Raw genomic sequence first — 13,302 nt, 5'->3', positions numbered from 1 at the left:
ACGCCAATGCTCTCATTGTGACAGTTATGAATTTAGCTACAGAACGAGGGGACTCATGACCTGTCTGCCAGTTCCACATTGGCTGATATCACGCCTGGGGCATTTCCCAATGTCCTGCTCCCATAAAAAGGGTGTGCCGGCATCGTCCGCATGCGGAGACACCATTTTTATGGTTGCCATATTTATCGGAAATATGGCTTGCGAGATATGAACCATTTTTTACTGGAGTCGTTCTGTCTGGCTACTTCCAGAGCCTTGCTAATTAGATAGCAGCTCCTACTACAGGGTGACGGCAGGGAGTCATCCTGTGTCCATTGTTCCCACACCACCTCATTTCCATATCACAGGACATGGCCATGGAGGTGTAAGTGGAACACTGAGAACAAGAAGGGAGGGGGCACTGCCAGGGAGTGATGAGGGATTATGACTGGAGTCATAATTCATCTTCATATCCCGGGATTTGCCTCACAGTCCCGTACTTTACAGAAGAAGATCTAAAACAGAGACATAATATGGATACATGAAGAAGCAGCATATACATATATATTTACATTAGAGGCTGATAGTGTTAATATCCTGAACAACACTAATCTGATACAAGTATTCCTAATGAAAATATAACACAGACTGTTTAGCAAAGTAAGGTCCACGAAATGTTGACAACTGGCACCTGTTAACAAAAATGCCCATAAACCTATATGAAACAAAGGCATGCTACCCTTCTAAATCTAATATAGAGAAAGTTAAATAATGTTTATTTGCTGAGATAAGGAATTGTGGTAAGATGCGGTCACATGCGGTTGTGTATGACGCACACAATCACATGTGACCGCATCTTGCCGCAATTCCATTGGAAAAGAATGGAACTGAAACACATTTGTGACGGATCTGGTTTTGATGCAAAATACCGCTGATGTGAAGTGAGTTTAACTTATATTGCCATTCGTGGTAGCGTCCCCTAGTTGTCCTGATTCCAACTACCCCTTCACTCGTTGATAGAGGAGAACATACATGCCTTGTGTATTTTCAGGTTTTGTCTTGGCCCTGATCTCCTCATTGGGCAAACTGAAGAAAATATTAAATAAGTTGGCTACTACTTTTTATTGATGGCCTATCTGTAGGATAACCTATCAATATCTGACTGGTGGGGGTGCGACTCCCGATACACCAGCCAATCAGCTATTACTAGGGCCGGCCGCAAGTTCTCCGATGCTGCCAGAAAATGGCAGCTCTGTGATTTTTATAGTGGCCTTGTCTGGGTCCTATAGATATTGTAAGATTTGGATTGGGGTTGGCTCTGCCATTCTTGGACCACTATGGGACCAACAAATGCTGGACGCTCTGATCTGGCCTCATGATCTGCCTCTAGAAATGGTGCCCAATCATCAGTGCCTCTGTCAACTTAGCTAACCATGGAAGATTGGAATCTGTAGGACACAATGCCCCTTTCTTTTACCATTCATGGATGGGAACAAGGTAAGGAAGTGCTTGTATCTACTATCCAGACTCAGTAAGCCACAAGAGGTGGTCCCTCTTGAGACTATAGTGTGCCGCCCCCGCGACAGCCGACGGGCTGCTCGGACCCGGATCCGCAGTGGCTCGAGGGGTCTCCGGACCCGAGGGGGGGTCGCGCGACCTCTCGAAATAAAAAGGGGGAGTTTTTGTGTTTTGGGATAGTGTTCGTGACGCCACACACGGTGTGTGGTAACGTGAGGGACCGCCGCTGCCGGTTTGGGGAGCCCGGGAACGCTGGTGCGTGGCAGCTGAAGTTGTTAACCCCTCCATGGGCAGGGGAGTAGTGTCCTGGGGCCCGGTGATGGGTGGCGTGGGGAACCCGTAGGGTGAAAGAGGGGGGTAACGTGTACTCACACAGTCCAAAGTCACTGACGCTGACACCAGGTAAACCAAACTCTTGAGCACTCTGTGGTCCTTGTACGGGCACGCTAGGTCCGTGTCCTCTTGGTGCTGCTTGTTGACCTGAACCCTTGTCCCTTGGCACTGTGTGTCCTACATTTGGATCCCTTACACTTGAAGCGTTTCGGGTCCCGCTCACCTGCGTGGCTAGCAGGGTGAGCTTGCTCTCAGGGTTCGCGCTTGGGATTTTCTGGACGGTTGTGGGAAGTCCCATCCCCCTCGTTGCGCTAGTACCCCGATTCTGGAGCGGGTGGGGAATGGTTCCTGAAGATTCCGTTCCTGTCAGGTGAATTACTGGGCTGCGTGAAGCTACTTCCCAGCCTAGGGTCTGCGTACCCCGTCGTGCCCTGGTCCCTGCCCGGTTGTAGCACAAGGCAGCCGGCCTGCTCTCTGTAGCAGCACCGTACTCCCTGCCACTACCCCCTGTGACCGGGGTTCCAGATCCTTCTGGCCAGGCCAAAGTCTGGCACCTGGGACGGGTACAGGAGCCCAGCTCCACAGCATGACCTGCGTTGTCACCGCTGTCTCTCTCCTTCCACCTCCACTCTCTACAACTCACTCTCTGCACTGACACTTCTGCCCTCCTTCTACCAGCCCTCCATCTGGGTGGCCCTATTTCCCCAAGGCTGCCCAATGGGATTTGAGTACACCTGTTGATAGCAACACAAAATGACAGAACCCGTAACCAAGGAGGAGCGGGTACCATGCAGAAGGGCAGATTGCACGGCACCCTTGTGACGACCTGATAGGCCAGGGCGTCACAATAGCTATAGGGTCCTAAGGAAGACGTTCATGATTGTACCCAGTGCCAGGGGAAGAAGAGCTGCACTATCATTTTCTAAAAAAGTCGGAACAACCACAAAAAAAAACAGCATTTCATCAGATTCTTGGTTCAGTCTAAAAAGGGAAGTTAAAGACAGAGGCAGCTTAAAGTAGAAAGCTGATAACGCGGGGCATCTCCTGATGTGCGCCGCTGCGATGTGCGACTCAGGGGTTAATGCACGGCTGCAACTCACAATCCGCCGTAACAGCTCTACTGTAACAATAGTGTCCTGTGCGGACATAATGGGTCTCACTGGAACCAGTGGGTTAACTGTAAACAGGAGACTGTTCTCTGACTTGGCAGAAGTTTAATCAGCGGCTTCCTGTAACTCTCGGGGGTCAGAGGTCACGGCGGTTTTAGTGCATGTCCAGTTACCATTTTTCTTTTCCAACATATAGTGCTATTTCCTGCTGAAAGAATAGTGGGCTTATTTTAGGAAATCCCTTTTCTTCCTTTTGACTTTCTTCGCCGAGATTGTGGATAAAGATGTCTATTATGCTTAGATTAGGTTTTCCCTTTGCGATACGAAATATGGAAATGGCTCATTAATAACATGCATGTCATCACATACACAAACTGGTGTCCGTGAAATGCACTGGATAGGTGGGAGGGCAGGGGAAAGGTCTCGCTGGATTGTTAGCACTGGGGAGGGGTGTTACTGGGCTTCACCCTGTATCAGAAAGACAATATGTGCAATAGGGGGCGAAACAGAGGTGAAGAGCCCCCTATAGAGCTGTTAGGGGTAAATCAGGGGTATTCCTATCACATAACGTTAAACAAGTTGTTTTGGATTTTATATTGATGGCCTCTCCTTAGTATAGATTGTCAATATCTGACCATTGAGGGTGCAACACTAGACACCCTCACAGATCAGCTGTTCCCGATGCCGATGCTGCCATGATGTGCACAGCTCCATGAACTGCATAGTGGATGAGGCCGGGTGCTGCTATTGGCTTAAATAGGGGGGGGATCTGCAATACCAGCCACGGACACCGTTCCATTGCGCAACTCAGCACATCAAGCCGGCACCGGGAACAGCTGATCAACGGGGGTGCCGGGTGTCCCACCCTCATTAATCAGATATTGAAGACCTATCCTAAGGATAAGCCATCAACATACAGTAAATGTGTCCAGACAATTCCTTAAAGGGAACCTGTCATGTTGTTTTTTTTATATTAAACCACCCCTAATGTGTTTTACATGATGCAATGCGCATCACTAACATGGTTTTCTAAAAACAAAAATCCATGTATTTATCTTAAAAAATGACTTTATATGCTTAGGTAAAACTAGTACAGACCTTTGTTTCCATTTTGCTGGAATCGTCATGTCACTCACATTCAAGCAAAATGCTTTTGTGAACTTGTCACGCCCCCGGCAGTGTAACTGATTATACACAGGTCCTTTACCAGAACTTCTCTGCTGAGCTCCACCCATTACAGTCACAAGATCGTGACATTACACAAGTCCTTTACCAGAACTTCTCTGTTGAGCTCCACCCATTACAGTCACATGATCGTGACTGTTATGATTCAGGGACCGAGGAGGCTCAAAAAATGCAGAATCCCAAAAAGGTAACAGAGTGGCTGGAAACTTAACAGACTGCAGACCTAATCCTGACACACAACTAACAGTGCCTACGATGACCTGGACGCCTCGACAAAGCTAGAGAACTAAATAATCTCACAGATAGAAATATAAGAAAGCTAATCTGCCTCTGAGTAGTCCCCAAAGATAGATAGATAGATAGATAGATAGCCCCCCACATGTAAAGGCTACGGTGATATGGAAAAAACAATACAAAGCTAGAAAAGACAGATTCAGCAAAGGTGAGCCCCAAACTATCTTTATAGGAAAGGATGGGAAAGAGCAATTGTCTGCAGCCGTAAAAACCCTAATATATACCAGCACTACTGATATGGAAAAATCCTGAGGTCACACAACCTCTCCCCCATTGTATCAGCACTCTGATGTTAATGGGATCCAAAAAAACTAATACAGATGAGGGACTGAATTAATACCAAGCATGACAAACACAATACCTTGCAGAATCATGGAGATAAGTATACAGACACTCCCAGCAGGGAATGATCCCATTCCACCAGGAACTCCACACAGACAAAATAGGAATTATGCATTAGTACAAAAGCAGAATAAGCAACAAGAAAGTGGAAAACAAACAGCATAGGTACAAAGACCACTTATCTGAGATTAGTTCTGGAAGTCAGCAGACCGGGTTACAGAATGTCCTTAACACACAAGAGACATTGACCACCGGCAAGTAACAAGAGATAGCTACTAAGTTAAATAGCCCAATCTGACCTTGATTGCCAGTCCTCTGCAGGTGTGTCACTTTCATTCCACACATCAACTGCACCACCAACACTTACCACCAGAGGGAGCCCCAAACTGAAAAACGTATTCACAACACGTGACATTACACAGGTCCTACCTGCATAGACTATTTGTCCAATGCTGAGCTAAGCTCCACCCGTTACAGTCACATGATCGTGACATCAAAATGGACAGACCAATGCTGATCTCCAAAGCGCAGCTGGTCTATGCAGGACCTGTGTGATGTCTCGATTATGTGACTGTAATGGATGGAGCTCAGCTCAGCATTGGACAAATGGTCTATATAGGACTTGTGTGATGTCATGATCATGTGACTATTGCAGAGATTTTCTGGTAAAGGATCTGTTTACAGCTAGCACCTGTTCACACCTGTTGGATGTGCGGGTCAGTCTTTTTGTATAGTTATAGTGCATCTCTTTCTGATTGAGCACGCCGCCCTATAACCAGGCTGTGTTTACTCCCCTTTATAGCTGGAATCTAGCTGCCCAGACATGGAGGTTTTAACCCAGATAGTGGCATTACAGTTTACGTTTGCAGTATACAGAGATTACCTTGCCGTGGTGACTGGGCTCATTTTTTTTTGTTCGAAAACCATGTTAGTGATACACATGGCATCATACAAAACACATTGAGGGCGGTTTAATATACAAAACCGACATGCGGGTTCCTTTAAGGCATATTGTTAGGATATGCCTTCAGTCACTTTATAATGATGGGGGTTCTGACCTCTGGGACTACGATTGACCCCGAAGGCTCATTCAGGCGTCCGAATTTTCACATGAGTGCAATCCATGGTTTTCACAGAAAACACTTGTACCTATAATCCTCTAAGGCACCATTCACATGTCTGTGTGTGAGAGCAATATCAGCAATGCAAGTCTATGGGTCTGTGAAAAAAAAATCGGACCACACTGGGATGACATCTGAGTGTGGTCCAGTTTTCACAGACTGTTAGAATGGAGGAGGTGGAGAAACTTATTTTTTTCTTTTCTCCTTGTGCGAGAAAAACTGATCACACTTGGATCACACTCTGATCACACTCTGATCAACATCTGGTTCCAAAAATGTGGCTATTTTTGTCGCATGTGAGAAAATCAAAGGTCTGATTGAGTCCTAAGTATGGAGGAGCGGCAGCACTTAATCAGCACCACGGTCCCTGCATTGATTTGGGACCACACTATTATAAAAAGATGGCATTTTTCATATACCATATATATGGGAATACTCTTGATTTACTGTTAAATGGTACTTACTGAGAAGCAGAACTAGATATTTCTATCAAAAAGATTAAAGGGTTTCGCCAAGCTTTTGCAAGGGGTCACATCATTTTTAGAGAAAACACCATTAGAGATGAGCGGACTCGTGGAAGTTCGATTCGCCCAGTTCAACCGGTCTATAGATAAAGTTCAGTTTAGGACCCGATCTTGACCCAAAAGTCATTGGAAATCAGAGATTGGGCAGTTTGGCTCGTATACACACACATTGTGGCTTTTTTTCAGGGACAAACACAGGCGTAAGAGAGCCCCTAAGCAAGAACACAGTGTAGATACTTCCCCATCCCATAACTCATCATAATGTGATTTTCTGCTTGTGAGGTGGTAGTGGGCCCCCTTACCTCCATGCTCCAATCGTATATCGGCCCCTCAGCACAATGTATAATTCAGTAGCCACTCCGGATACCTCAGTAGCCAAGTTGTTCTCCACCTCTGCTCATTATCTCCAGTGGCTATAAGACTTTTCTTATATTGGTGCATCTTATTTTATGTGAAAACATCAAAGGACACGGCTTCTCCAGATGATGCAAGAGCAAGGACAAGAATCAGCCCTCATAAAAGCAATGTAACAAGGGATGAGTCCACTTGTAGCTCCGGCCTGTACAATGTCTGCCTATAAAATGTAGAGTCTAAAAATTATCATCTGATGCTGTGATTTTTTAATTTGATACAACAGAGCCCTAATAATAATAAGGATCATTTATTTACACAATTCAGTAAATATTGTAAGAATGTATGATACCATCAGTTAAGATCCCCCTAAAAACATGAGACCATTGATTATTTTTGGAACAGACCCAAAAATTATCAGATGACGCAATAATTTCTAATCTAATACAACCGAGCCCTAATAATAAACTTCATTGTATCTACACAATCCAGTAAATATTGTAAGAATGTATCACACTAACCAGAAAGAAACCTGGAATTCCTCAAGAAGGCTACAGCAGATACATCAGGCCCAAGCATTCTCAGGTCAACCCCACAAATTATCAGATTCTCTCAAACAAGCAGATCCATATCAGATTTTGAGATAATACAAGCCAGTTTGTATTGTATAAAACCATCTTGTCTTATAACTTAATGATGTCATAGGGTTCAGATAACACTGATGGTTGACGAAGTTTCACATTTCTGCACACACCACTGCAGCTCTTATTGGTGCCTGGTAATTTATTTGTGTAAGGTACTATATAAACTGGTCACATGATGTAATAAAGCAGAAACTCTCAGTACACCACAGATGGTGTGTGCTGCATTGATTTCTCCAAGTGCTTGTAAAGCAAATCTTATTCATTTGGATTTCCAAGGGCACAGAAGCAGATAAATATTTTGCTCATAAGATCAGACCCAATCAGTATCAGATCAGACCAATTTATTATCATATTACCCAGAGACAAATAAGAATTAGTTATGTCCTTAAATTTTCTAACGCATGATTTGAAGATTTGTTAACTACAAATCCTAATAAAAATCATTTGAACAAGATCCCCCCCAAAAAATGAGACCACCAGTTATTTTTGGATCAGACCCAAAAATGATCAGCTGACGCAATGATTTCTAATCTAATACAACCGAGCCCTAATAATAAACTTCATTGTATCTACACAATCCAGTAAATATTGTAAGAATGTATTACACTAACCAGAAAGAAAGCTGGATTTCCTCAAGAAGGCTACAGCAAATACATCAGGCCCAATCATTCTCAGGTCAACCCCACGCATTGTCAGATTCTCTCAAACAAGCAGATTCATATCAGATTGTGAGATAATACAAGCCATTTTGTATTGTATAAAACCATCTTGTCTTATAACTTAATGATGTCATAGGGTTCAGATAACACTGATAGGCAGGGAGGTTTCACATTTTTGCATACACATCGCTGCAGCTCTTATTGGTGCCTGGTAATTTCTTTGTGTGAGGTACTATATAAGCTGGTCACATGATGTAATAAAGCAGAAACTCTCAGTACACCAGAGATGGTGTGTGCTGCATTGATTTCTTCAAGTACTTGTAAAACAAATCTTATTAACTTGAATTTCCAAGGGCATAGAAGCAGAGAAATATTTTGCTCATAAGATCAGACCCAATCAGTATCAGATGAGACCAATTTATTATCATATTATTACGCAGAGACAAATAAGAATTAGTTAAGATCCCCCCCAGAAAATGAGACCATCAATTATTTTTGGATCAGACCCAAAAATTATCAGCTGACGCAATGATTTCTAATCTAATACAACCGAGCCCTAATAATAAACTTCATTGTATCTACACAATCCAGTAAATATTGTAAGAATGTATCACACTAACAAGAAAGAACGCAGGATTTCCTCAAGAAGGCTACAGCAAATACCTCAGGCCCAATCATTCTCAGATTGGCCCCACGCATTATCAGGTTCTCTCAAACAAGCAGATCCATATCAGATTGTGAGATAATACAAGCCATTTTGTATTGCATAAAACCAATTTTGTCTTATAACTGAATATGGGTATTATTGTTATTACATTATGGGTAATTAATAAAACAGTTAACAGTCCAGATACAATCTACATATCTAAAGCCTGCTTTACACCTTACGATGCAGCATACCATATCGTATGCGATCCTAACCGCCCCCATCGTATGTGTGGCACGTTCAATTTTGTTGAATGTGCCGCACAAACGATTAACCCCCGTCACATGTACTTACCTTCCATACGACCTCGCTGTGGGCGGCGAACATCCACTTCCTGGAGTGGGAGGGACGTTCGGCGTCGCAGCGACGCCACGCGGCAGCCGGCCAATAGAAGCGGAGGGGCGGAGCTAAGCAGGACGTAAACATCCCGCCCACCTCCTTCCTTCCGCATTGTGGGCTGGGAGCCGCAGGACGCAGGTAAGATCTGTTCATCGTTCCCGGGGTGTCACACACTGCGATGTGCGCTACCCCAGGTACAATGAACAATCTGACGCTCAATTCTAGAGAAAGGTACGATGTGTATGCGATGAACGTTTTACCGTTCAATCGCAATCCCATGTATCTATCACACACTGCAATGTACCTTACGATGCCGGATGTGCGTCACTTACGACGTAACCCCGCCGACACATTGTAAGATACATTGCAGCGTGTAAAGCGGGCTTATTAGACATAGTACAAAAGGGGCCATAACAATTGTATAATTTACTTAGGGTGCCACTAAATACTGGTCCCTAAGTGGGTATATTCTTCGAGAAACATGTCAAAACAAGGAGAAAAAGAAGAACAAAAACCAAAAAGTGAAGGTGAAATATCAAATATTTTATTAATTTATTAAATATAAATAGTAACAAACTGTTAGATGCGTAAAATCAGATACAAGGACAGTGAGAGCAAAATGATGGACTGCACAAATTGAGACAGGGAAAGAGGGTAAGGTCCCCCCTCCCAGAGCAGCACGACCACGTATATATCTTAAGTGGTAAAAAAGGGGAGAGCTGATAAAGACGTACTTGGCTAGATATATGAACACTCGTGATAATATGGGATCAGAAAACAGAAAAATTCTGAAGGCTAATATAAAAAACCGTTATATGGCATGAACCTGGTAATTAGGAGTGTGTAAATGGGGTGGACATACAATAAAAGGTAAATGTATCTTTAAATGTCCAATCACCATGAAAAGTGTATCAACCAGGTCAGGGGGTCAATAAGGGCTACTCAAATGATGGAGATACAAAGCCAGGGGGACTTATAGATAATGCATTAAGCCAGCACATGAAAGATGTAATAAAGTCCCAATAATTACCTAGGTGGTATGAGGTCGCAGTGTGTGGGAGGGGGGTCCCCCAACAATCGTTTCGCAAGAAGCGCTTTTTCCAGGGGCAGTATAAGGAACATGGGGAAATGTGCTCGTTTATATAGTGTGAGTGCAGCTGATTTGGATCCAGACAAATAAGAATTAGTTATGTCCTTAAAATTTTCTAACGCATGATTTCAAGATTTGTTAACTACAAAACCTAATAAAAATCATTTGAACAAGATCCCCCCCAAAAAAATGAGACCACCAGTTATTTTTGGATCAGACCCAAAAATGATCAGCTGACGCAATCATTTCTAATCTAATACAACCGAGCCCTAATAATAAACTTCATTGTATCTACACAATCCAGTAAATATTGTAAGAATGTATCACACTAACCAGAAAGAAAGCTGGATTTCCTCAAGAAGGTTACAGCAGATACATCAGGCCCAATCATTCTCAGGTCAACCCCACGCATTGTCAGATTCTCTCAAACAAGCAGATCCATATCAGATTGTGAGATAATACAAGCCATTTTGTATTGCATAAAACCATTTTGTCTTATAACTGAATGATGTCATAGGGTACAGATAACACTGATGGCCGGGGAAGTTTCACATTTCTGCACACATCGCTGCAGCTCTTATTGGTGCATGGTAATTTCTTTGTGTGAGGTACTATATAAACTGTACTATATAAGAATGTATGACACTAACCAAAAAGAAACCTGGATTTACTCCTCAAGGCTACAGAATATACATCAGGCCCACCCATTCTGACATCAGTGCCAGCATTATCACATACTCTCTAGCAAGCAGATCCATATCAGATCAGAACCAATCAGTATCAGATCAGACCAATTTATTATCATATCATTCCAGAGACAATCAGAATGAGTTAAGATCCCCCCAAAATAAGACCCCCTAGTTCTTATTGCATCAGACCCAAAAATTATTATATCAAACACAGGCCTAACAGTATCAGATCCAATCTAATTTTACCAGATCAGGCCCAGGCATTACTAGATTCTGGGTACTCAGCAGATCAGGCCTAATTATTATCAGATCAAGACTCCATTAGATCAGATTCAATTTTATCATAGTAAACCCACAGAAATAGTGAAGATCCCAAAAGATGAGACCAATCATCTATGAAATTACATCCAATTATTATCAGATCTGATTCAGTCTTTGGTAGATCAGATTGATGCATTAAATTTGACACAACTACTACAGACCCAATCAGAATCATATCACACTCAAATATTATCAGATCCAATCTTTATCTCACCAGACCCAATTATATAAGTCCCATCATAATCAGGTCAGATCAAGACAGATCAGAATGCAATCAAAATTACACCTCATCAGAATAGAGCCAATCTTTATCTGACCTGACCCAATCGTATAAGACACAGTCATAGTTAGATCATCCCCTATTATTCTCAGGTCAGGACTCAATCATTATCAGATCAGCTCCAATCTGTATCAGATTGGATCCAATCACTATCAGATCAGACCCAATAAGAATAAAATCACATCCAATGAGATCAGATCAGCCCCAATTATCAGATAAGACCCAATCAGAAGAAGATTATATGGATACATCATTAGATCTCAACCAATCTTTAACAGATCAGACTGATGGGGGCCAAGATCTATGAATCAACACAAACTACCATACACAGAGAGTATACAAGATACAGATGTAGCAGAGCTGAAGCAGTCATGTCACTACTGCTTTTGTTTCCTACATTCATCATGAAGTTGTATGTGAGATCTACAGACAACAAATACATGGTGAGATCACTGCACACTGTGAGTAGCTCAGCTCTGCTACATTAAATATAGAAACAAAACATGGTGATATCACTGCACACTGTGGGTACCTCAGCTCTGCTACATCCAACATAGTAGGATAAACATATGATGATATCAATGCACACTGTGAGTAGCTCAGCACTGCTACATCCAACATAATAGAATAAACACAGAGTGATATCACTCCACATTGTGAGTAGTTCAGCTCTGCTACATCCAACATAGTAGGAGAAACACATGGTGATATAACTTTACACTATGGGTAGCTCAGCTCTGCTACATCCAACATAGTAGATAAACACAGGGTGATATCACTCCACATTGTGAGTAGTTCAGCTCTGCTACATCCAACATAGTAGGAGAAACACATGGTGATATAACTGTACACTATGTGTAGCTCAGCTCTGCTACATCCAACATAGTAGATAAACACAGGGTGATATCACTCCACATTGTGAGTAGTTCAGCTCTGCTACATCCAACATAGTAGGAGAAACACATGGTGATATAACTGTACACTATGTGTAGCTCAGCTCTGCTACATCCAACATAGTAGATAAACACAGGGTGATATCACTGCACATTGTGGGTACCTCAGCTCTGCTACATCCACAACAGTAGGATAAACACAAGGTGATAGAAATGTACATTGTGGGTACCTCAGCACTGCTACATCCAACATAATATAATAAACAGGGTGAGATCACTGCACATTGTGAGTAGCTCAGCACTGCTACATCCAACATAATAGACTGTCCATTGTAAGTAGCTCAGCTCTGCTGCATCCAATATACAAAAAAACACATGGTGATATCACTGCACATTTTGAGTAGCTCAGCTCTGCTACATCCAACATAGTAGAATAAACTCAGGGTGAGATCACTGAGCATTGTCAGTAGCTCAGCTCTGCTACATCCAACATAGCACTAGATAGATAAACTGACCTCATGGAGGGGCAGGATGGTGCCAGCAGCCTCCTCCTCACCCGGCGGTGATGATCCTCTGCAGACAGGCTTGTGTGGAGCCTCTGTGGTCACAGCCCATACCCAGCAAGCAGTGCGAGCCCAGGGCAGGGGCCAGCACCCGCTAATGAGCCGGCAGTGAGAGCCCAACAAGAGCCGTAAAGGGAGCCGCACAGGAGCCGCAAGGGAGCCGGCAGTAGTAGTTGCACAGGAGCCGGCAGTGAGCCGCTGAGCCTTCTCCTTATTATGGGGGAGGACAGGAGAAGATGTGAGCTCCTCACCCCTCCTGTGTCTGTGCTGGTGACGAGCACACACTGCCTCCTCTCATGTGCAGCCGGCTCTGTACAGTGTATAGCGGTATATAGTATCTGTGCTGTATTGATGTGCAGTAT

The 13,302-nt window shown here is 43.3% G+C and overlaps 1 protein-coding gene across 2 annotated transcripts in view; it reads right to left on the bottom strand.

Moving 5' to 3' along the window:
* ARAP3 (ArfGAP with RhoGAP domain, ankyrin repeat and PH domain 3) overlaps positions 1-13,084 on the bottom strand; it is a 249,940-nt gene extending 236,856 nt beyond the window's left edge. For both annotated transcript variants that reach the window (XM_075344394.1, XM_075344396.1), the window contains exon 1: positions 12,893-13,084. The gene's annotated coding sequence lies outside the window, so the exon portion shown is untranslated. The remainder of the gene's footprint in view (positions 1-12,892) is intronic.
* Positions 13,085-13,302: the final 218 nt, after the last annotated feature.

The sequence above is a fragment of the Anomaloglossus baeobatrachus genome, chromosome 4 (assembly GCF_048569485.1).
Source record: "Anomaloglossus baeobatrachus isolate aAnoBae1 chromosome 4, aAnoBae1.hap1, whole genome shotgun sequence".
Classification (NCBI taxonomy): domain Eukaryota; kingdom Metazoa; phylum Chordata; class Amphibia; order Anura; family Aromobatidae; genus Anomaloglossus; species Anomaloglossus baeobatrachus.
The sequence above is the reverse complement of the archived record's forward strand: the minus strand, read 5'-3'. Positions and strand labels throughout refer to the sequence as shown.